This window comes from Saccopteryx leptura, chromosome 6 (genome assembly GCF_036850995.1).
Source record: "Saccopteryx leptura isolate mSacLep1 chromosome 6, mSacLep1_pri_phased_curated, whole genome shotgun sequence".
In the NCBI taxonomy this organism is placed as follows: domain Eukaryota; kingdom Metazoa; phylum Chordata; class Mammalia; order Chiroptera; family Emballonuridae; genus Saccopteryx; species Saccopteryx leptura.
In genome coordinates, this window is record NC_089508.1 from 57996752 (window position 1) to 58021124 (window position 24373).

Genomic DNA, 24373 nt, shown 5'->3' on the forward strand with positions numbered 1-24373 from the left:
TTATAACATTAAGGATCAGGGCTCAACATATGAATTTTAAGGAGACACACAAGTCCATGACATTGGTTGATGCTTCAGCCTTCCTAATAATTTTCAGGGTGGTCAGTTTTTCTCCAAAAGGTTGGTTAAAAATCCTGAACTCTCTCCATTGGCTGTTTGAACCGAGTTCTGTTTTACTGTGACTGTTTTATCTTAGGCATGGCTGTGTCTCATCATATTCCAGCACTAGGCAGTAGTAAAGCCCATGGTAATTAAGACTATGGTATCATTGTTTTAAATTAATGTGTGTGACTTTTTTTTTTTTGGTAAGGCAACAAGTTTCATCCTATTCTGCATAATTGGATCACATTTTAATTTTGTAGCAAATAAAGATCTATTTTACATTTCTATTAGAAAGATAAGCCCCGGTGGCTAGGCCTGAATAAGGATGTTTGCTGTTAGTTGTACTGAGGCAGCAAACCCTTTCAAGTTGATTCAGCTTCTGAAAAACTCGTCTCTGAATCTTTAGGGTAAGGAAAGAGTCTCTGGTCTAAAGGGTCTTCACAGCCATAGATTTCATGCAAAAAACCAAATATTAAGAAGAGAGGAAGACACCTGTTTGAGAAATAATACAAGCACTAATGTGAGCGGAGAATAATTAAATAGTGGGTTATCCAGTATGGTTTATCTTCCAAAAACATATTGGTCTGTGACTCAGGCACATCTCTTTGTGAATATATTTTATTATCCGGATGCTTAATGCCCTGGGAGTTTGCATGAAGCAAAATAATGAAGATAAACTGAAGAGTGCAGTGGACAAGTAATCAAGAGGCCTGGGTTCTGATCCCAGCTCCGCCATCAATTATGTAAGTGGCTTTGGGCAGTTGGCTTTTATCCTCCTCCCTCCGAGGGCCTCGCTTTCTCCAGGTGAGCTCCAGGTGTAGCTCAGGGATGCACTGACCTACGAGTTCCTGCCAGGCCTAACAGTCTATCACCTCCTGACTAAGAGCCAGCTTTTTCTAAAATTCATTTCTTATTGATTGGTTTTAGAGAGACAGGGAGAAGTAGGGAAAGAGAGAGAGAGGAAGAAAGAAAGAGAAAGAGAAGCAGTCATTTGTTGTTCTACTTAGTTGTACACTCACTGGTTGTTTCCCCTGTGTTCCCTGACCAGCGATTGAACTCACAACCTTGAAGTTTTTGGACAACACTCTAGCCTACTGAACTAATCAGCCAGGGCCAAGATCCAGCTCTTTTAAGGATCCGGCAAAGACTACACTGTCCTTATTTCTTTCTACCTTTTTAAAAATTGAGGCACAACTTACATATTATAAAACTCACCTTTTTAAAGTGAATAATTTAGGGATTTTTTAGTAAATTTATAGAGTTGTATATACTACTGCAATCTAGGTGTGAAACATTTCTGTCTCTGAAGAAAGATCCCTCATTTCCATTTGCTGTTGCTACTCCTTCCTACTTCTAGTTTAAGAAAGCTATTAGTCTACTCTCTGTCTCTCTCTGATATGGCCTTTTGTGTCTGGCATTTTTCACTTAATACAATATTTTGAGGGTGTACGTCAGTCCTTTTTACGGCTGCACGGTATTTCATTGTTTGAATATACCACATTTTGTTTATTCATTCATCAGGTGATGGTTTCCTTTTTTTCTTTCCTGTCCTGTGGAGCACTTACACTCATTGTAGCCTACGCCAGAAGGGGAAATAACAGGTCTCTCTCAGAGAAATCCAACATCTTTATCTCAGGCCTTCCCTTGTAGAGTTTTGTGTTTGAACCACTTACAACATTCCCAGTCATTGGACTAAGCTGGCTGGATCACTGAAAATGTGATTAAACACTGTCATTAAGTATGAAAGTACTAGCTGTAGATCGTTGTCCATGATGCATAACTAATATAAATGTGAGGTTTCCCCACTAAGGAACTTGATTCAGGAGCTTTGCCAATGACAGCCTGTTTGTTGTTTTACATATTGGGTGATGAAATTCTTGGAAGCAAGTGTTAAGGACAGTGACCATTACTCTGACTTGGTAATGTTACTTTCAGCATTTTCCTCTGGAAGTCATCAGAATTATTGTGAACAACAACAAATCCACAGAGAAATCCTTACAGAGAAATGCATCCTTTGCTTTTCAGCTGTGACTCACAAAGGCCACAAGATACTAATTAACTACAAAGAAAAGGTAAATAGATTGAGAAGAGGAGTGAGTTAAGTTCAGGCTATTGATCTCTTGAAAGATGCCATAGGCTAGACAACTCTAGTGACTTTGACACTGGGTGCTCTTTTTGTGTTGTGAGGAAGATGGGCTCTGTATTTCCAGTTGGTACTCTCCATGCTAATGAAGGGCAGCCACTCAGCAGTCTCGATGCTCCTCCAATGATCCTCCAGCTTAAGTTTAGCTCTGGAAAAGTGGTTCGTTGGCAATGTGTTTCCATCTTTAGCTGCTCCCTGGTCCATTAATTTCCTGGAACCCATCCTTGGCTAGTGTGTCATGTAGGATGAAGGGGAAGGACTGTTTCACTTGCCTTTCTCATCTCAGTATGGTAAATGTGTTTTGTGGCCATGTTCTAGTCTAAATTTCAGAAAGATTGGACCCACATGCACACACATATATAAACATACATATACAGTTTTCCAAATGCATAACCGGTGGGCCTATGAAAGCCAGCAGCTTGACTCAGTTTTATTTAGCATGGTAATTATAAACAACATCAGTAACATCTTTTGGAATTTAGACTTTAGACCGTTTACTATTCCTAATGGTAGAAGTGATGTTTAGGGCATCACACATTGCCTCTTGGGAAAATTTTGTCGTTGTTGAATCCATATGATAGGTTGTTGCAAAGAAAGATAAACCAGGACATTCTTTTTTTTTTTTTTTTTTTTGTACTTTTCTGAAGCTGGAAACGGGGAGGCAGTCAGACTCCCACATGCGTGGGACCGGGATCCACCTGGCACGCCCACCAGGGGGCGATGCTCTGCCCATCTGGGGCGTCGCTCTGTCACGACCAGAGCCACTCTAGCGCCTGGGGCAGAGGCCAAGGAGCCATCCCCAGCGCCCCAGCCATCTTTTGCTCCAATGGAGCTTCGGCTGCGGGAGGGGAAGAGAGAGACAGAGAGGAAGGAGAGGGGGAGGGGTGGAGAAGCAGATGGGCGCCTCTCCTGTGTGCCCTGGCCGGGAATCAAACCCGGGACTTCCGCACGCCAGGCCGGCGCTCTACCACTGAGCCAACCGGCCAGGGCCAAACCAGGACATTCTTTAGTGAACCTCAGACCTGCCCTTGTGCTGACCGTGAGCTCTGGTAGCCATGGGCGGAGAAGGCTGCCGAGGGCTGTGCTTTCAGGCCTTCCTAAGGATGGGCGAGCTGTGTCCAGCCATGACCTCTTCTTAGCCTGCTGTCCCACAGCTTTCAGAGAGGGAGAATTTCCTTCTCTCAGGGGAAAAATTCTCTCTTTGTTGGGTGGTGGGTGGAGGAAGAAAGGCTGGTGACCTGTCTCATTCGGACCTGAGTTCCAGCATGATCACAGATGATCATGGCTAGGCTGATTAATGTGTAAGAAGACTCTTTAAGTTGTGAGATCCTTGAGGACAGGGAAGCAGTGGAAGGACCACTGTGTTCTCTACTGATTCCCAGTAGGCACTCAGCTTTGTTTTGTGAATAAGTAGTCAATGAATAAATACTTTCTATCAACAACAAACGCTATTTGTGAATATGTGAATATTCACAGTAGTGCCTGACACTATTGTGGGGGTGGGGGCAAAGGTAGAGAAATAAAGGACAGAGTGCCTGGCCCTTCCCCTCCCTCCTTCCTTCTGCAATCAGGAATTCAGTTCTTGTGCTCGCTGGGCGCTGTACTTAGGGACTGAGGTTAAAAGGATGAAATAAAGTATTAGCTGAATCTCCGATGAGTTTTCAAGAACAGTTATCCTGGAGCTTCATATTGGAGTTGATTCATGATGGTTACAAGCTCCTGCTGTGCTCCGGGCACGGGGCATGCTGGGCTCAGCCCCTCAAGTTATGATCCCCAGGCCGCAGAGGAGAAGACTGATGCCTGGAAGAGTCGTCTGTTAGAGTTCAGAACATTGTATCACACTGACGACCACGGCCCCCCCGCCCCTTCCCCTAACTGTGACACATGTTTCTGGATAACAGCCCCGGTCTCCTGGGGCCCGTTTCCATCTCTGTTTATACTGGGCTCCATCTGCGGAGGTTGCAGGCTGGGCGAATGGAGCTCCCTGGAGTCACGCAGCGTTCAGCCCAGTCAGCTGACCACAGCCACCCCTAGAGACTGCCCCCCTTTTTTTTTTTTTTTTTAACTTGCCCTCTGGCTGTTCCTGTAGCAGCTTCATCCTTCCGGTTGCAGGTTTTCCTTTTATTCTTTGTCCTGGTGTCCTGCTGCCCTTCCCAGGCCGGAGAACTCCTTGAGACTGAAGTCTCCTCTTCACTGTCTCGGCTGACTAGACAAAGTGAAACTCGGATCGCGCGGGAGTTCCTGCGGGCAGTTCCGACAAGTCCCTCGAATGGACTGTGGACAGCAGCCTGCGATTGCAGCTCAAGCGCAGCAGATGTGTGTTGCAGGTTTTGGCGGTTAAGATGCGGAGCTGGCCGCATGGTAGGGCCCAGGCACGCAAAGATGACCCATGGACAGGACTCCCAGCTCCTTCAGTGCCTTGCAGCCCTAACAAGAGCTGCCGATGGAGATGTTGCTGAGTTTGACATTGGCTGGGGGGTAGTTTTATTCAGCCAGGCTCTTCAGAGCTTGCTGTCCCTTTCTTGAAGCTGTCGGCCCCAGGAAAGCCATAGTCATTCTCATGGACCTTTCTCTGGTTTACTGCTTTCACAAGAAGGGAAAAACTCAAACTTCACAAAAGTTAGTGACCTTCGCCTGGGCTTACATGCGACATGTTGGTATTTCTGGGGAGGGTTTGGACCAGTGTAGGGCAGATGACATGAGAACAGCAACAGTGCCAACCAGCACATTGAAGTTTTTAGATTGAAAAGCCGAACAGAATGTTCAGCTAGAGCTGGGGACATACTCCTTTCCTATTTTATCTTCACCACAAGCCTCAGGCTGACTGGAAAGCATACCCACTGCAGAATTTGGATAGCCAGGATTTTATGTTTATTTATTAGACGTGCTCACACATAGTCTACGTCTCTCAGTATCTCTGTCTCCCCCTCCCTCCCTCCCTTTCTTTTCTCTCACGAGTTCTTTTGCGTGGAAATCTGAAAGCTGCTCATCATATTACTGGTGAGGAAGTTATTTCTTCACCTTAGAGAACAGTGCTAACTTCTCTGACATTGACATTAGGACCCAAGTGATTTTTGTAAATGTAAATCTAATATATCTAACCCTTTCATTGAATTACTATAGCACTTAGAATAAAATGCTAACCTGTTAACATAGCCTAAATCACCTTTCTCTTTCCAGCCTCCTCTTTCACCTGCCCTCCCCATCCCCTATCCCTCCATCCGCCCACCCCCCCATCCCCCCATCCCACCCATCCCCCCATCCCCCATCCACCCCATCTACCCCACCCTCCCATCCACCCCATCCCCCATCTCCCCCATCCCCCCATCCCCCCATCCCCCCATCTTTCCATCTACCCCATCTCCCCCATCCCCCCATCTCCCCCATCCCATCTCCCCTATCCTCCATCTCCCTCATCCCCCCATCCCTCCATCCCCCCATCCCCCATCCCCCCATCTTCCCATCTCCCCATCTTCCCATCTCCCCCATCTCCCCATCCCCCCATCTTCCCATCTACCCCATCTCCCCCATCCCCCCATCTTCCCATCTCCCCATCTTCCCATCTCCCCCATCTCCCCCATCCCCCCATCTTCCCATCTACCCCATCTCCCCCATCCCATCTCCCCTATCCCCCATCTCCCCATCCCCCCATCTCCCCCATCCCCCATCCACCCCATCCCGCCATCCACCCCATCTAACTCATCCTCCCATCCCCACATACACCCCATCTACCCCACCCTCCCATCCACCCATCCACCTCATCTCCCCTATCCCCCCATCCCCTATCCATCCCATCCCCCCCATTCACCTCATCCACCCCATCCCTGATCCACCCTATCCCCCATCCCTCCATCCCCCCTCTACCCCATCTACCCTATCCCCCCTGTCTTCCCCATCCCCCCCCGTCTATCCTGTTCTCCCATCCCCCATTCACCCCTTCCCCCCATCTACCCCACCCACCCCGTCCATCTCATCCATCCCATCCATCCCATCCATGCTGTGTTCTCTAGCTCTGCCTGGCTTTGGTGCTCAAACATGCCATGCTCCCCCCCCCCACCGCTCCACCACTATATGGTTTTTCTTACATCTGTGTTCTAGCCACTCCAATGGTTTATCCACTCATTTATTCATTGATTCATTCATTCCTTCATTTATTCATTTAGTATTTATAGAGCACTTCCTGGCTGCCAGGTACTGTTCTAAATCCTAGGGATACCATAGTGCACAGGCAGACAAGTCCCTGTCCTCATGGAGTTTACAGTCTTCATTTGCTCACCCCATTCATCTGATGGACCTTGGCTTGGATTTACTTCTTCATGGAAGCTTTCCCTGGGTTAGACATCTTTTCTTGTGCCTTCTAGACTGCTTGTATTTCAGCTATCACAGTACTTAAAACTCACTTGCATCTAGAGCTTTGAGCTCTTTGAGAGCAGAGAAGTTCCTTGACCAGGCTGGCACACAGTAGGTGCTCAATAAAAAAACCTGTTGAGGTACAGAATGAAGGATGCGTGTAACATGGAAGGCCTTCCTGAAAAAACTTAAGTTCTCTCTGCAGTCATTTCAAACAAAACTCATTTTCCACACTGTCAACAGCTCAGGGTGGCCTTTGACCAGTAGGAGGCACAGATTGTGCAGTGATAAGTTTGCTGTCAGCCAAATCGTTGTTCCTTTATAGGTAATTGGTCTTCCTGGTTGCTTTTAAGATTTTCTTTTTTCTTCGGTGTTCTGCAGGGCCACCGTGATATGTTTAGGCGTGGATTTATGTATCCATTCTGCTTAGGATTTGATATGCTTATTTATTCTGATAACTCGTGCTTTCTTTCATTCTGGAAATTTCTCAAGCACTGCCTTTTCTCAGTCTCTCTGAACTGCTTTTTGGGTGTATGAGAGATGTTCTCCTTTCTCTTTCGTTATCTTTTATATGTTTTTCTCTGTTCCACATTCTGGGCGATTTTCTTTGAGTTCACTAATCTCTAATTTCTGGTTTAAACTGCACATTGAACTTTTAAAATGGTTTTTTAACATGAATGCAATGAGTAATGATGGCTGTCCATATGAATACACTCATGTAACCATCCCCCAGGTGAAGACTGGAACATCGCCTGCTCCCCTGAACGGCCCCTCCCCAGCAAGACTGTCCCCTCCCTGACAAGACCATCCCAAAGCTAAATCCTCTTCTGATGTCATCGTCATAGATTAGTCTTCCTCTTACTGAATTTCATATGAATGGAAATATACTAAATATATTCTTTTGTCTCATGTCCTTTGAGTTTTTTTATTTTAAATGATTAATATCTATCACTTCTAGGCATTTTTTTTCAAATGTGTCTATTTTTGTCATGGTGTTCTGTAGCTGCATTATTTATCCTATTTTTTCCTTTTTTTTTTTAGCCACTTCAACATATTTAGAGTTGCTTATTTTATAGTACCTTACATAATATTCTATTATGTCAAGTTCTTACGGTGCTAATTGTTATTTATACCTTATGCATAGTGGATCTTTTCTATATATGACTGTAATTTCTCTTTCAGTTGCAGTTGACATTCAATATTATGTTAGTTTCAGGTTATATAACTGTAATTTTTTTGTATTTTTTTTTTTTTCTGAAGTTGGAAACGGGGAGGCAGTCAGACAGACTCCCGCATGCACCCGACCGGGATCCACCGGCATGCCCACCAGGGGGCGATGCTCTGCCCATCTGGGGTGTTGCGCCATCGCAACCAGAGCCATTCTAGCGCCTGAGGCAGAGGCCACAGAGCCATCCTCAGTGCCTGGGCCAACTTTGCTCCAGTGGAGCCTTGGCTGCTAGAGGGGAAGAGAGAGACAGAGAGGAAGGAGAGGGGGAGGGGTGGAGAAGCAGATGGGCACTTCTCCTGTGTTCCCTGGCCAGGAATCGAACCCGGGACTCCTGCATGCCAGGCCTACACTCTACCACTGAGCCAACCGGCCAGGGCTATAACTGTAATTTTTTATTGTGAATTCATCTTTATCAGGATTTTTTCACCCCGGGAGCTGTGTGTATCGAGTTGTGGGAGTGTCCCTATGCTGCTGCAGCACCAGAGGAATATAAATTCAGAGCTTGGATGCACCTCTATAGGTTTAGGATTTCAGCTTCTTACAGGAGACTTTTCTTTTTCCCCACCTGGAATTCTAGGTAGATGGCAAATTGCTTTTTCCTGTCCCTGAGCATGGGGGTAGAGTTTTCCTAATGTTTCCTTCCTAAAAGGGACAGCTTTTTATGGAGCTCTGTTTCAATAGGGATTTCAGTTCTACCTTCTGTTCTAGGGAAGAGGCAGGGCCACATCTGTTATCCCTGTGAGGGTGTGAGCCCCCAGCTCCTAGGCCCCTCCCCAGAGTGTTCTGTATAAAGCTGTGTTTCCCTCCTGCCCCCCAGGCCCTTGTTGCATTATGAGGTCATTATTTTTATGACTCTTTAATATTTTGTTGTTGTTGTTTTTTAAATTTCTTTTTATGGCTCTAATATGTTTGCTTTGCTTCTGGTCTCAGTATGTTATCCTAAGTTTTGGCCTCTGATAAATGTATATATCAATAAAGGAATAGATTGGTGAAGCTTAGCTCAGACCTACTAAATTGAAATCTCTAGAAGGAGAACCTAAAAACCTTATGTTTTTTTTTTTTTTTTTTTTACAGAGACAGAGAGAGAGTCAGAGAGAGGGATAGATAGGGACAGACAGACAGGAACGGAGAGAGATGAGAAGCATCAATCATTAGTTTTTCGTTGCGACACCTTAGTTGTTCATTGAGTGCTTTCTCATATGTGCCTTGACCGCGGGCCTTCAGCAGACCGAGTAACCCCTTGCTCGAGCCAGCGACCTTGGGTCCAAGCTGGTGAGCTTTGCTCAAACCAGATGAGCCCACGCTCAAGCTGGCGACCTCGGGGTCTCGAACCTGGGCCCTCTGCATCTCAGTCCGACGCTCTATCCACTGCACCACCACCTGGTCAGGCAAACCCTATGTTTTTATGAAATGTCCCAGGTAGTTATTAAAATCAGGCAAGTTTGAGAAATATTATGTACGATAATCTCTTAGGTTCTTTTTAGTCTGGGACACTATGAGGACCTAATCGCCCTTTCTCTGTCTCTCTCCATCTTCCTTTATCTTACCTCTCATACCACACCCCTACAAAAGTGGGAATTGAAATGTCTGATCTGGATAGTCAGGCCAAAATGAATGGGGCTCATTCTATTTTGAGTTGTGTTAAGCTTTCTGGCCCATGGCTTGAGGCCATGAGACAAGGGGTCCACTTCCTCTCTCTCTCTCTCTCTCTCATCAGAAATGTCGCGATAACAGACCGGTATGTAAACTTCTGAAGAACAATAGAAAGAGTTACTAAACACTTCAGTTAATTCAGAAATATTTCCTGGAAACGTTTGAGTTAATGTGCAGTGTTTGAGAAAACCTTGTGCAGTTAAGAACCCAGGGGACTGAATCTGACTGGAGGCAAATCACCCAATTATTGGTAGGGAATGAAATCGTGTTTGCAGAGAAACCTTCAGAATCCCGCCTGTCCCTGTTTCGTTTCTTCCCTTCCTTTTGCTGGCAGCGTGAGGGCATGGCTGTGGGAGCCTGGCTCCCGGTTTATCTCTTAGTGAATTGTTTTACCTGCCTCCCCTCTCCCCAGCCTTTCCAGCCACCGTGGCTAAAGTGGGATACAAGAAACCTTGCCTGCAGTTCTTCCCCTCTATTTTGGGTAAGCAGCAGGTTCACAGATATGCCAACAAATTCACAGAGACTTGGATATTCACAATATTTAATAAGATTGGTCAACCTGGTCTGACCTTGCGTCGGCACCTGGGTCGGAAAACAATAGCTCGCCCGTCTTTTGCGTTTGTGTGTGGGTTTGCTTCCAAGAAATGCCTCAACTTTCAAAACAAAAAACCCCCCAATGTAAATTATGAAGGCGGCATGGAAGATAATAATTGCCTAATTTAGAAAAATCATTTATTGTGCCGCTCTGTCGCTGTGGAAAAAAAAAAAAAAAAGGACGTAGTATTCTCTTGCATTTGTTAAAACAAGTCAGCTTCTGCTTTCTGGTCTCAAAACACACTGCATTTTTTCGCCCCCTGGGACCGTCAATTTAATTCAGGAATGATCTAATTATGAGGAAGTGAATCCAGTCCTCTGGATGGGAAGTGTTGACTACCCTGGGATAAGGCCTGGCAGATGGTTAGTTCAGAGTGAATGTACCTGGGGATTGGGGCTTTAGACTGACAGCTTTTTTCACTCAATTAAGTGCAACAACTGCCAAAAGGACAGCATTGAACTTGATGCAAATCACTACTGTCGCAGGCATTGATAAAGTTTAAGCCTGTGCCCTGAGTCAGCCAAACTTGTTAGGGTGTTTCGAGGCGCCACATCGTGAACAGAAAACAAAACCCAGTGATGCGCAGAGGAGCTCCAGGGCCCCTCCTTCCGGAGGCAGGTATTTATTTCCTTTTCCAGGTCAGCTGCTTTATTTAGGGCCTCTATTCTGGTGTCCTGTCTGTCAGTGATTCATTAGCTATCTCCTGCAGTTTGTTTTTTTTTTGCTCTGGGCCCCACAGATCCTGCGGTGACTCTGTGCTCCCCAAAGTTAATTTATTACTATTTTATTTGGGATAAAAAATGACCCCGCTCTGCATGCCATGCCTACCCTGGATGGTCCTCTAAACAATTGAGAGTCAAGGTCCAGACAAACGAGAGCCCTTCCCAGCCCGCCGGGCATTGTACACTTGGAGAGGCTCTCCATGCTGTTCTAGGCCGTTCCTCAGCGAGTCAGCTTACCCAGGAAGTGTGTGAAGTCACTCTGCCCTGGCTCTTTGGCCAGGGTGGAACTCTGATGGTCTCCAGTCCTCACCGCAATCTACCACTCGCCTTCTGTCTGTCTCTTTCTGCTCCCGGAAGACTCCTTGGACTTTAGTGCTGTGTTTCTGTGGTGTCCAAGGTCAGGACCCACTAAGATGTTTTTGAACAGTGTAACGAGAAATGGCTTTTTGCAAAACAAGGTCCTGGAGGTGGGCCTTTTGGAGGGGGCTCCTTTGCTCCTCCCACACCCTGCTGCCTGTACACTCTTGCCCCTGGAGGTGCCCAGGTGACGGGCAGTGGGGCACAGCTTGGTCTCTGTTGTTATTTGTTTTACAAGCCAGGGGAATCTGAGCCTGAAATTCCTCAGTCAGGTATAGTCCATTGTCAGCCGGTTATCAGTTTCCTGATTTACTGGGTAAGCAGTTTTGATAATCCCTGTCACATGTGATTACATTTTCCCCCCTTCCCAGAACATCTCAGTGTAATTGGTTTGATAAACTCAACCTCAGTCCCGTACTTTGCTTGGAATATACCTTCCCCTTCTACCTGTGTGACTAAGGTGGTTTTGAATTGCTCTGCTCAGTGAAATCAGGCTTTGAATACAAGGCCCTTAGCGGTGGGAGCAAATTACTCCAGGCAGGTGGCACAGGCCTGGGAGAGCTGGGACTCCAGTTCTGCCGCATGAGGCGAAATGGAATTTTTCTTTCCTCCCCTGCTCGGGCCAAGAGTAGCAAGTATTTCTGCATATGCATTTTTCAGGATCCAGAGAATCTTCATCTTGTCTCTATCTGGGGCATTCAATGGACCTCTTTTCCATACTTTCTCTTTACTAGAAGTTGGATGCATTTATTCTTTTACTGAACGCCTGCTTTGTTCCAGGAGGAGTCAGTGAGGAAAAGAAGCTTTATTAACTTTTTTTCATTTTTTTCTTTTATTTTTTCCCACCAGTGGTGCTGCTTCAGAGGGTAGAGAAGGAGGAATCAGTCCGCCTTGACAATGAGGTGTTTTCGGTAACTAAACAATTGGTTAATTTGTGGTTAAATTGAACTACAAAAGCTACTTGGAGCTCTTTCTTACTAACATGAATTTGTCCCATAATTTAGCACCCAGCAGAGCTCTGAGGCTTCGTGGAGAAGGCCGTTACAGAATTGAGACCTGGAGAATGAATAACAGATTTAGACAAGAAGAAATGGGTTGGCGCAGGTGAGAGGAGGGTGTTTCTGCTCCTCCAAAGGAGCAGCCTGAGCAAAGGCAGGAAGCCTGGGAAGCCTGGGAAGCCTGGGTTGGAAAATGAAATAAAACAAAATCAGCCTGTCTTGTGGTGGCACAGTGGATAAAAAGTTGACCAGGATTGCTGAGGTTGCCAGTTCAAAACCCTGGCATGCCTGGTCAAGGCACATATAGGAAGCTACTACTATGAGCTTATGCTTCCCACTTCTTCTTATTCTCTCTGTCTCTCTTCTATTTAAAAGTCAGAAAATAAAAATAATAATGATAAAAGAAAAAAAAAGAAAAAACCCCCACAGAATCATAAGCATTAGTATAGCAAGGAGGGCTCTTGATTTCTGGGCTTTAGAGCTTGAATTTAAGTCTGCAGGGGCCCTGGCTGTTTGGCTCAGCAGCAGAGCATCTGCATGGTGTGTAGATGTCCTGGGTTCAATTCCTAGTCAGGGTATATAGGAGAAGCGACCATCTGCTTCTCCACCCCTCCTCCTCTCGTTTCTCTCTCTCTCTCTCTCTCCCCCTCTTTCAGTCATGGCCCAGTTGGAGCAAGTTGGCCCCAGGTGCAAGGATAGCCTGGCCTCAGGTGCTAAAAATAGCTCTGTTGCTGAGCAACGGAGCAATAGCCCCAGATGTGTATACCATCACCCCATAGGGGGCTGGCTGGGTGGATCCTGGTCGGGGCACATGTGGAGTCTCTCTCTCTGCCTCCCCACTTCTCACTTAAGAAAAAAAAATTAAATCTACAGGGATTCAGGAGCCATGTAAGGTTTGTGAGTGAGGGGTGGCATCATCAGAAATACGCTTCCCCCAAAATAAATATACATTAGCATATACTGTCATATTTTCATTTTATGGGAAAATACAATGCACCAGAGATTTATCAGTACTTGACTAGTAATTATTTTAAAGAATTATCATTCTAAAATTAAAAAAATATATTGGGGGTGATATTTCCTTCTAGGACACAGACTTTCTTGGAGTCATCCCTGAGTATTTCTGCTCTGTCTAGTCTTAGCAGGTAGAAGCCCAATACCCTCTTGTTGGCATGTCCCACCAGCACGAGTCCATAGCCCTATTGCTCATTCTCAGATATCCATCATCAGAACGTTTAGCAAATGGATATGTGACCATGACAAAGGATGAGAATATGGGTAAGTCATCAGCAGCAATTTCCCCTGGCTATTTATTTACATCTAAATTTAAGGTGGGATCTGAAGTTGTTGCGATGGCTTATTTTACACAAATCAGAACTCTTTTAAAAGAATCTGGCTGTCTGGTCATTAGTAGACTTGTGCTCTATTTAAAAATTTGATATTTTTCTCATCATGATTTTTTTTTTTTACTTTGACATTAACTATTAAAGGATTGTATTAAAACATTACTTATCCGGATTACTGAGTTTCTTGGCACCCTTGAAATTGTGCCTGATGTGAGTGCCTTCCTTGCTCCGTCTAATCTGGTCCAGTTGCATTAACAAAAGGGTGGAAAATCTTCTCAGTGCTGTGAGTGTTTTCAGCATCTCTTCCAATCTGTTCCCTCCATGTAAAATAATTCCTTCACACCACACACGACAAACAAGTCAACTCATCTCTCTGCCTCGTTGGCACTCACTGGGGTATCTGGCCTTCGGATTTGGTGTCGGGCTCTTCCCTGGGCATACCCCTCACCACAAGGTTTTGAGCTGTGCATAGGGAGAGCATCTTGGGAGTAGGAACCTCCTTCACCGAGACTGACTTCCCTGAGCCTTTTGGATGTGGTCCAGGACAAAACTGCTTCATAATGAGTTCTGCTGGGGAGTGAAGAGAATTGGAAACATGGTCCAGCGGATTTATATGTTTTGACATCTTGACAGTTCCCAGAGAATGTCCTTCTCTTAGCCTCACCTGACATAGCCCCGTTTAGAATGAGAGGTTCCCTACAGACTTGGTCCTTGTCCGTAATGAATAAAGATCCACTGAGGAAACCAGAGGGAGAAAGGATAGCCTCGCCAGGGCCTCCTGCGGCAGTTGGCGAGCCCGAGTGAGGCACAGGAGGGGACGGGCTCCTCCTGAGCCACAGGACCGGTGGTGCAGGGGCAGCCCTAGGACCCAGGCCACACCTCTGCCCTTGGCTGGCTTTGCCACGCCGTGGGAATGGTGGAGCCCTCGCCTGGGGATGGGGACCCACGATGTTCTCTCTGTAAAGGAACCTGTTATTAAAGCTGCCCCCTGATTCTAGGTTGCAGCGCCTTTCCTTCCGAACTACGGTAGGCCCCTCAGTGCCTTTATTGCCATGTAGGGAAGAGAGAAAGTGCAGACAGCTCTGTAATTGAACAACCAGGCTCTTGTCAGTACTCATTGTTTTCAATCCACCTATTAGTGGTGGCGACGCCCTGGTAAGGCACAGGCACGGGGCGGTGTGCTGACCTTCCACTTCACTATCTGGACAGCTCCCTAACCAGCTTTGCCCCTGTGGTCCAGGGGGCAATGTGTCTTTAAATTTCGTTGTTTCTTAAGTTCTGCCCTGGCAAGCAAGCTCTTCCTTAAACCTGCAGAGTGAAACTGACCCAGACTGACAACTGTATATGCAGGGTTTAGTTACGTAACAGCAGTTGCTGCTTTGCACGTTGTACTAATCCAAACATGGTGCCCAAAAAGACCATGAAAAAGCAACCTTCTGTTTGCTGTGCCCCATGGGTGACTGGATTACGTGCCTTTAAAGTTTTGGGGGTTTTTTAAAATTTTTATTTTTTTTACAGAGACAGAGAATGAGTCAGAGAGAGGGATAGACAGGGACAGACAGACAGGAACAGAGAGAGATGAGAAGCATCAATCATTAGTTTTTCGTTGCACATTGCGACACCTTAGTTGTTCATTGATTGCTTTCTCATATGTGCCTTGACCGCGGGCCTTCAGCAGACCGAGTAACCCCTTGCTGGAGCCAGCGACCTTGGGTCCAAGCTGGTGGGCTTTTGCTCTAACCAGATGAGCCCGCGCTCAAGCTGGCGATCTCGGGGTCTCGAACCTGGGTCCTCTGCATCCCAGTCCGACGCTCTATCCACTGTGCCACCGCCTGGTCAGGCTAAAGTTTTTTAAACACTGTAACAATTACCCCATTATCCTGACTTTGGTGCCATTAGGTGACCTTTTTTAATACCTTAATTATTAGGTTAGTAGATGCTGTGTGCACATGGGCAGTTTGTAAATTTATGCTGTTTGGAATGAAATATCCAGTTGTTTGTGACATATTTAATAATATTTTGGCTAACTGAATCATAGTGTGATCAGGGTTGTAAAGCTACTAGCAGGGAAAATGTGTATAAGAGCCTCATGAACTCTTTTGATAACCGCCTTGTGTGCTGCTTGGGTAACTGCTCTGTGAGTCTCACATCCCCAGTTCTCATCGGAGAAGGTTGTTAAATCCTCACAGGCTCTAATGGGCCGGGAGGGAGCAGGCGTCGTGCCGTCAGAGCTGCTCCAGCTGGAGCAGGAGGCTTCCATCTTTAACCACCCCTGGCTTGTTGGGTGGACTATCGAGCTGCCCGAGTTGTCACACGGAGACTCAGGGGTCTGAACACTGGGGACACATGCTACTGGTTGGTTGATAGTCTACTATTGCAGATATTCAGCATAAACTGCTTTTTATCTATTTAAGCAACCCATAACTATTTACTGAGGAGGTCCTGCATGCAATGTTAAATACATATGATTTTAATGGGGCAAAGTTACATGGTCTTCAGGTTCAGTTCTGGTGTTTTTTGTTTTGTTTTTTTGTATTTTTCTGAAGTAAGAAGCGGGGGGGAGGCAGTCAGACAGATTTCTGCATGAGCCTGACCAGGATTCACCTGGCATGCCCACTAGGGGGTGCAGCTCTGCCTATCTGGGGCATTGTTCCGTTGCAACTGGAGCTATTCTAGCGCCTGAGGTGGAGGCCATGGAGCCATCCTCAGTACCCGGGCCAGCTTTGCTCCAGTGGAGCCTTGACTGCAGGAGGGGAAGAGAGAGACAGAGAGAAAGGAGAAGGGGAAGGGTGGAGAAGCAGATGGGTGCTTCTCCTGTGTGCCCTGGCCAGGAATTGAACCCAGGACTTCCACACTCTGGGCCGACACTCTACCACTGAGCCAACCAGCCAGGGCCAAGGATCTGGTTTTGAATTCTAGCTTTTGGTTTACCTGCAGTGAGGTCTTAAGACTCAGTTTCTATAAAGGGAATGGAAATATCCATCTTAATAGGCTTATTGATCAAGATTATGGAGTGACCAGAAATGTGCTTGACACATATCAGGTGCTCAATAAATGGTATAACTTCGTTTGCTTTTCATGGTCACTCATGTGGGATAGAGAGACATATGTGGATACAGGAGATTATAGTCTAGTGGGAGGCAAAGCATCAGTGTGTGCTGGATTAAATAGGTACAAAGTAATAATGTGAGATGTGTCACAAATAGTCTGGGACTCATTGGTTACTGATTAGCATAGACCTAAAGTTCATTGAGTTTAGAGGAGAGGCTGTATCACTAGTAATTTGAAATGCAGAAAATGCTTCATGAAGAGGTAGACCTTGGACCTGTCTTTGAAGGATGAAGATAGTTGAGATAGATGGAAAGACCACTGGAGTATGTGTGTGTGTTGTGTGTGTGTGTTGCTTATCAGTGGTGGCGAATAGTGTGTGTAAAGAGATCAAGAGGCCTAGGACCATTTGGGAAACAATGAAAATGTGCATTTGGGACTGATAGCTGTATATGGTAAGTAGTGAATTGGAGATTAGAAATGTAGGTATCAAAACCACTGTGGAGATCTCTGAATAACAAGGAAATAGTTGCATTATTGAATGTGCTTTGATTTGTTAAAACATGGAGCTTTGGGTAGACTGGGAGACTTCTGGGAAGTCCAACAGAGCATTGAACCCTTGAATGAAGGGTAGACCTCTAGTGGCTGATAGAGTTACTGCAAAGCTTAATGGTATGACTTGTTTAATGCCTATTTCTCACAAGGTTGGCTGTATAGTAAATTGGAAGCAGAATGTAAATAATGTGCAGGCTGACAGCTGTAATGGCTCATGGACTGAAATCTTAGAGTCAAAAGAACTACTGAAAGCAGGAAAAAAATTATAGAACGACCCAGGGCCATTTAGGGATGGTGTAAACCCACATATATCTGTAGATCCTAAAGAAATCACTGTTTTACAAAAAATAATTATTGATGACATGAAAATAACATTAACTGTATTATTATTTATAACAACAAAAGAGGCTAACATTTTTGACTGGCACAGTGCTAAGCATTTTACTTGCATTATTTTATATGATTCTCACAACACATCGATGGGGATGGTCCTGCTATCGTCCCTGTGTTACATATGTAGAAAATGTAGGTTTTTCTACATTTTATTTACTTGTCCAAGTTTATTAACATGTCCAACTGTTCACAACAGTTGGAAACTTATGTGATTGGGATACAAACCCAAGCAGCGTGGCTCTACCTGTGCTTTTAAAAAATACTCTGTGGAACATTGATACGTAAAGACACATGCAGCCCCATGTTTATTGCAGCATTGTTCACAGTGGCCAGGACATGGAAACAACCAAAAAGCCCGTCAATAGATGACTGGATAAAGAAGATGTGGCACATATACACTATGGAATACTACTCAGCCATAAGAAATGATGACATCGGATCATTTACAGCAAAATGGTGGGATCTTGATAACATGATACGAAGTGAAATAAGTAAATCAGAAAAAACCAGGAACTGCATTATTCCATACGTAGGTGGGACATAAAAGTGAAACTAAGAGACATTGATAAGAGTGTGGTGGTTATGGGGGGAGGAGGGATAGGGAGAGGGAAAGGGGGAGGGGGAGGGGCACAAAGAAAACTAGATAGAAGGTGACAGAGGACAATCTGACTTTGGGTGATGGGTATGCAACATAATTGAACGACAAGATAACCTGGACTTGTTATCTTTGAATATATGTATCCTGATTTATTGATGTTGCCCCATTAAAAAAATAAAATTATTAAAAAAAAAATACTCTGTGGTCTCTAATAACCTCCACACCTTAGGTCATGATTCAGTAATGTTCAGGAAACCCTTTTAACCACACTGTAATGTCCAATGTTTAATTAAAAAATGCAATGAAAAATTAAACTGTGAGTGGCTGTTATGTATGAAATCTCTTGTAAGAAATAATTGCCTTCTCTAAGAATATGGTATAAATAAGGAATTATTACACATTTAAAGTCAATACAAGAAATGTGCATTGGTTTTGTCCTATTTCCCCTACTCTTCCACATGTGCCTTTGTTTTCTTCTCTGGGAACTTGGAAGGGCACAGGGTTGCCTGTCTCCGAGAGGCATTCAGTTTAACTTCTGCTCTAGAACTTGAAGCAATTTCATTAGTGCTCTCATTGATTCACCCTGGACTTCAGTGCCCTTCCTACCAGCCATTCATTATGAGTTTTGGCCTAGCTGCAAGGGTGAGTGGAGGGCGGGGAGAGGTGCACTGTGTAAATGTGCACACCTCAGGGCTGCGAACTATTACTATGGAGCCCCTTCCAGCCACGTCCTTGAAAACGGGGCCACTGCAAGAACAGCTACCCTTCCTCTGTGCTCCCAAAGCCATCCATTGAGGTTAGTGTCTTCAGGTGGCATCTGGTAGAAATGGAGCATTAAGCTGGGTGTCGACATCTGGCCCTGTGTAGTGTGACCTTGAACCACTACATTTAAAAATAATTCAAGACCCTGGCCGGTTGGCTCAGTGGTAGAGTGTCGGCCTGGTGTGCAGGAGTCCTGGGTTCGATTCCCGGCCATGGCACACAGGAGAAGCACCCATCTGCTTCTCCACCCCTACCCCTCTCCTTCCTCTCTGTCTCTCTCTTCCCCTCCCGCAGCCAAGGCTCCATTGGAGCAGAGTTGGCCTGGGCGCTGGGGATGGCTCTGTGGCCTCTGCCTCAGGCACTAGAATGGCTCTGGTTGCAACAGAGCAACGCCCCAGATGGGCAGAGCATCGCCCCCTGGTGGGTATGCCGGGTGGATCCCGGTTGGGCGCATGTGGGAGTCTGTCTGACGGCCTCCCCGTTTCCAACTTCAGAAAAAAAATAATAAAATAAATAAATAAATAAATAAATCGAGATTCTTGAACCACTCTGGGTCTTAACAGGTCTACAGCTGTAAAAGTGGAAATGAAAAGATATGTGTCTGTAAAGCAATTAACATAATGTTTCTTTCCATTCACATGGAACTGCTATTAATATTGGTTTTGGTCACCATTCTTTGGAGTGCACCTGAGACAAATGAGACAAACCAAACTCAAACTAGCAAAAAAAAAAAAAAAAAAGAGAGAGAGGGAATTAATGGGTTCATGTGACTAAAGAGTCTAAGGGCAAGAGCAAGAGAGTCAAAGAGTTTCTGAGTTGGCCTTTCTCTATTTTAAGGCAGTTCCTGTCCAGCAAGAGATCCAAGGGATAAAGGTACAACTTCCTCTCATCTGGACCTATATGGATCCTTGAAAACATACTCATTGACTCAGATGAGCTCATGTGACCCTCCACCCCCACCCAGCACTATCAGCTGTGTTTAGGAGGGGGTGGTTACTCTCAGTGGCTAGCCTGGGTCTCGTGCCTATCCTGTGGAGCACGTAGTAGGTGCCAAAAAGTTATCATCGATTTATGAATGGATAGAATTTAGGTAGGCTGATCTGAGATGAAGACAGGAGTATTTCAAGATGATATGAACAAAAGCATAAGGGGTGGGAGTTAGTATAATGTGTTCAAGAATTAATGAGAAGATGGATGTTTGCAATAGGTGGTTTGTCCTGGGAGGGAGGAAGATGTAAGGTGCGAGAGGGAATATGGGCTGGGCTGGGTCTTGATGTCTGGGCTAAGGTCTGGTTGTTATTCTGTTGATTATAGAGACTTGTTGAAGGTCTCCATGACAAGGAGTTATTAAGATGATAGTAATAGCAGCAACAGACATTTACAAACACTATTCCATTTTCCAGTCACCGTCATGGATACCTTTTCTGTTGGACCTCACAGCAGCCCTGTGAGGCAGGGGTTAGCTCTCTTTACAAATGAGAAAATCTGCACTCCAAGATGTGAAGGGGCTTGCTGGAGCTCTCTGGTACCAGAGTCACGGAGCTGAGAGGTGGACTAGTCTCTGCTTACCAGAGCACCTGCTCTGGATGGGGAACATTGGATGTGAACTGGCAACCATGTGCATCTATCAGTCATTCCTTCCCTAAATCACGTTGAGTGCTAACCAAGGAAAAGCAATAGACTGACTCACTGCCTGGTTGGCTTTGGGTCTCAGAAAAGAAAAGTGCCACCTTGCTTGTGGCAGGCACATGTATTTGGGATGCTTCCAGGTAGGTGAGGCTGGGCCCAGGACTGAGTTGCAGACAAGGGCCCAGGTACTGAGCATGGTCCCCTTATTTTGTAGCAAGTATACTTTTGGTGGTGAATGAGGTATCTAGGGACCTCAGATAGGGATGGTAGATTTTTCTTCTTTTTCCCATTTAAATTTTCTATTATACCCTGGGTGGAGTGGGCTGGATCCCTTCTGGCCTGGTTGAGAAACCAGCAATCCAGAGTAATTTGCCCTTAAGCAGAAGCCAGTACAACATGCCACTTTTAAAATAAAGCACATTAATTTATAGAATGACTGTTTTATGGTGAAGAGCAGCCTGTCTAAATGAGAGGAATTAAAGGCCAATGGTCAAGTCTTCTGCATTATTCACACCACCCTCCTCAATAAATCACAATTGCCGAAACTGCAGGTTACATTTAAGTAGCTATGTGTTGGTTAAGGGTGACACGTGCTGACGTAACCTCTGCTTGCACTAACATGCTCTGTGGAGAGCTAACCCCCCAAAAGCTGCACATACCCCTTGGCTAGCAACCTAAGTACCTTCTACACCAGGGGTCCCCAAACTTTTTACACAGGGGGCCAGTTCACCATCCCTCAGACTGTTGGAGGGCCGGACTACAAAAAAAACTATGAACAAATCCCTGTGCACACTGCACATATCTTATTTTAAAGTAAAAAAACAAAACGGGAAGAAATACCATATTTAAAATAACAAGTAAATTTAAATCAACAAACTGACCAGTATTTCAGTGGGAACTATGCTCTTCCACTGACTACCTATGAAAGAGGTGCCCCTTCCAGAAGTGCGGTGGGGGCTAGATAAATGGCCTCAGGGGGCCGCATGTGGCCCGCGGGCCGTAGTTTGGGGACCCCTGTTGTACACCATTAAACAAGGTTTAGATTGAGCCTGGACTGCACTTGTAATCTTTATTCTAGGCAGCCCATTCTGGGAGAAGTGAAGCTTGAATGGCAATAGTATTTGGCATTCGGACTTCATAGCACTCAGCAGACCTGATGTTTGAGTATTCCTGTTGCCACCAGGTTTTCAGAACAGATGCAAGACCACCGAATGTGGGGAAGCAGAGTTCGTGGACTAGGCCGTCCACACCTTGGGGCTTGTGGAAGCTGTCTTGACGAACAAAGTTGTAGTTGGGGTTCCCAGGCTGTGTCCTTAGCTTAGTGCTCATGTGATATCTGCCTGAGTGCCACTTAACCGTTTTCATTGTTTGGTGAGAGAGACTAGATAAGCAGTCACTCTGTCAATTCCACTGGAAGGAAAGATAGAAGGGGCAGATGAATATTTTAAAGACTGACAATGTGTTCTTCTGCAAAGCACTGGTGTTGTGTAAAAAGGTTTGGACACAACCTGAGAAATACAGTAGTAACCTTTTAGTGTCCTGGGACACATCTAACTCAGTGGTTTTCAACTAGTGAGCTGCAAGAACTCTTTTTTTTTTTTTTTTTTTTTTGTATTTTTCCGAAGTTAGAAGCAGGGAGGCAGTCAGACTCCCACATGCGCCTGATTGGGATCCACCCGGCATGCCCACCAGGGGGCGATCTGCCCATCAAGGGTGTTGCTCTGTTGCTGCTGGAGCCATTCTAGCACCTGAGGCGGAGGCCATGGAGCCGTGCTCAGCGCCTGGGCCAACTTAGCTCCAATGGAGCCTTGGCTGAGGGAGGGGAAGAGAGAGAGAGGAAGGAGAGGAGGAGGGGTGGAGAAGCAGATGGGCGCTTCTCCAGTGTGCCCTGATAGGGAGTCAAACCTGGGACTTCCACACGCTGGACCAGTGCTCTACCACTGAGCCAACTGGCCAGGGCATGCTCGGCAAGAACTTTTTAAGCATGTAATACCTAGCTATTTAGTCAGGGGCACTGATCTCTTTTCCCTTAGATTGTCAAATAAAAATATGACAACAGTCAACACAACAGTAGCCGTCTGGTGTGAATGAATGAAAATTATACCTATTTTCTTTGTCAGACTGGAAAAAAAATCTTTTTTGGTGTGCCACAGAATTTTAGTAATTAGTTTATGTGTGCCGTGAGATGAAAAAGGTTGAAAATCGCTGATCGGAATGACGGGGCTGCATGGTGGTGTTATCTTCCCATTCCACTTTTCACTCACCACTGTTAAGTGTGCCTTTGATCAGAACTGATTTCTTTTTTCTTATTTTCTATGATGAGGGAGATGGCAGTATAGATGTGCTTTCTTTTAAGAGTATCACTTTGTGTGATAATAATGCAGGGGGCAGTTATTGAGGGCGGTGGTACCGAGAGCCCGAGTGGAGGCCGCACGGATCGTGTTTCCATCCTGCGTGGTCACTGGGAAGGGGAGTGCTGCTGCTGAGCCTATTTTTAGATGAGGAAACAGAGGTTCAGAGCTTTCCCCAGAGCCACAGCGGTGGAGCCAGCATTTCAACAAAGGTCTCTTCCACTCCAAAGATCGTGTTCTTTCCACTGCACAACACTGCTTTTCAAAGGAAAACTGAAATATGTGGAATACCTCCCTGATATGTTTAGTCTTTGTGTATAGACCATTAATTTGTCAGCTGAAAAGCTGAGAACCTCAAAACTATATTGTTTGATGTGAGCTGCTGAAGATCCATCAGGGGATTCTTGTTTTAAAAGAAAGACATTGGGAAAGTAGAATTCAGATATCCCACCAGTTTTCGACTGGTGGGCAGGGAGAATTTTTAAACATGCAATACCTGACTATTTAGTCAGGGGCACTGACCTCGTTTCCCTTAAATTGTCAAATAAAAATATGACAACAGTCAACAACAGTAGCTGTCTGGTGTGAATGAATCAAAATCATATCAATTTTTTTTTGTCAGCTTGGCAAGAAAATTATTTTTTGGTGTACCACAGCATTTTAGTCATTAGTTTATGTGTGCCATGAGATGAAAAAAGTTGAAAATCACTGATAGATACAAACAGAAGTACTTCTACTTTATGTAAATCTCTGTACTCACACAGACACACGCACATGCATAAGTGCAAACATTCTGTAGTGTACCCACTGGGTGCTGGAGAGGTTCTTTCTTGACTTCTTTATGTAACCTGTCTTTCATGGCTTTTATTTTAGTAGGAGCATCTTCTGATATTTGACAGTGGGCTCACCTTATGCGGGAGATATTTCTGTAAAGTTCCTGTTAGTTTAATTTCCTCAATACGTCATGCTTTCCTTGCACCCTGTAAACATTCAATGTTAGGGAACCTGATGGTGTCCCTGTATTAACAGGAAAACATGCTTTGCAAATGGGGGAGTCCCAGCTATTGTTGAATATGCCTTCCAGTCTTAATGTTGAGCACATCAGTGTTCTTAAGGCAGGACATGATGATTTTGTTTTCTGGGTTAAGTACTAATTGATGGGGAAAATCATTTTTATTGACATGAGTGAGAATTTGCCTTACCACGCTTTTGGGGTGGAGAACAGATGTATCATGTACTTCATTTCAAGTCAGTAGCTATAAATCTAAATTTTTATTAAGAATTAATAAAATTGGCCTGACCAGTGGTGGTGCAGTGGATCAAGTGTCGACCTGGAACGCTGAGGTTGCCAGATCAAAACCCTGGGCTTGCCTGATCAAGGCACATATGGGAGTTGATGCTTCCTGCTCCTTCTTCTTTTCTCTCTCTTTCTCTCTCTCTCTCTCTCCTCTCTCTCTAAAAATGAATAAATAAGATCTTAAAGAAAAAGGAATTAACAAAATTTCCCTATAGTATAAACATACATTAATTTATTTGTCCCTAT

General features: G+C 45.1%; 1 protein-coding gene and 1 non-coding gene across 2 annotated transcripts in view; one reads left to right on the forward strand and one right to left on the reverse strand.

Moving 5' to 3' along the window:
• The window catches only part of RORA (RAR related orphan receptor A), a 773250-nt gene that overhangs the window by 19186 nt on the left and 729691 nt on the right, over positions 1 to 24373 (forward strand). The gene's annotated exons all lie outside the window — the stretch shown is intronic.
• On the reverse strand, positions 16314 to 16389 carry TRNAS-AGA (transfer RNA serine (anticodon AGA)). The gene has a single exon. It is a non-coding gene; the product is annotated as a tRNA-Ser (tRNA).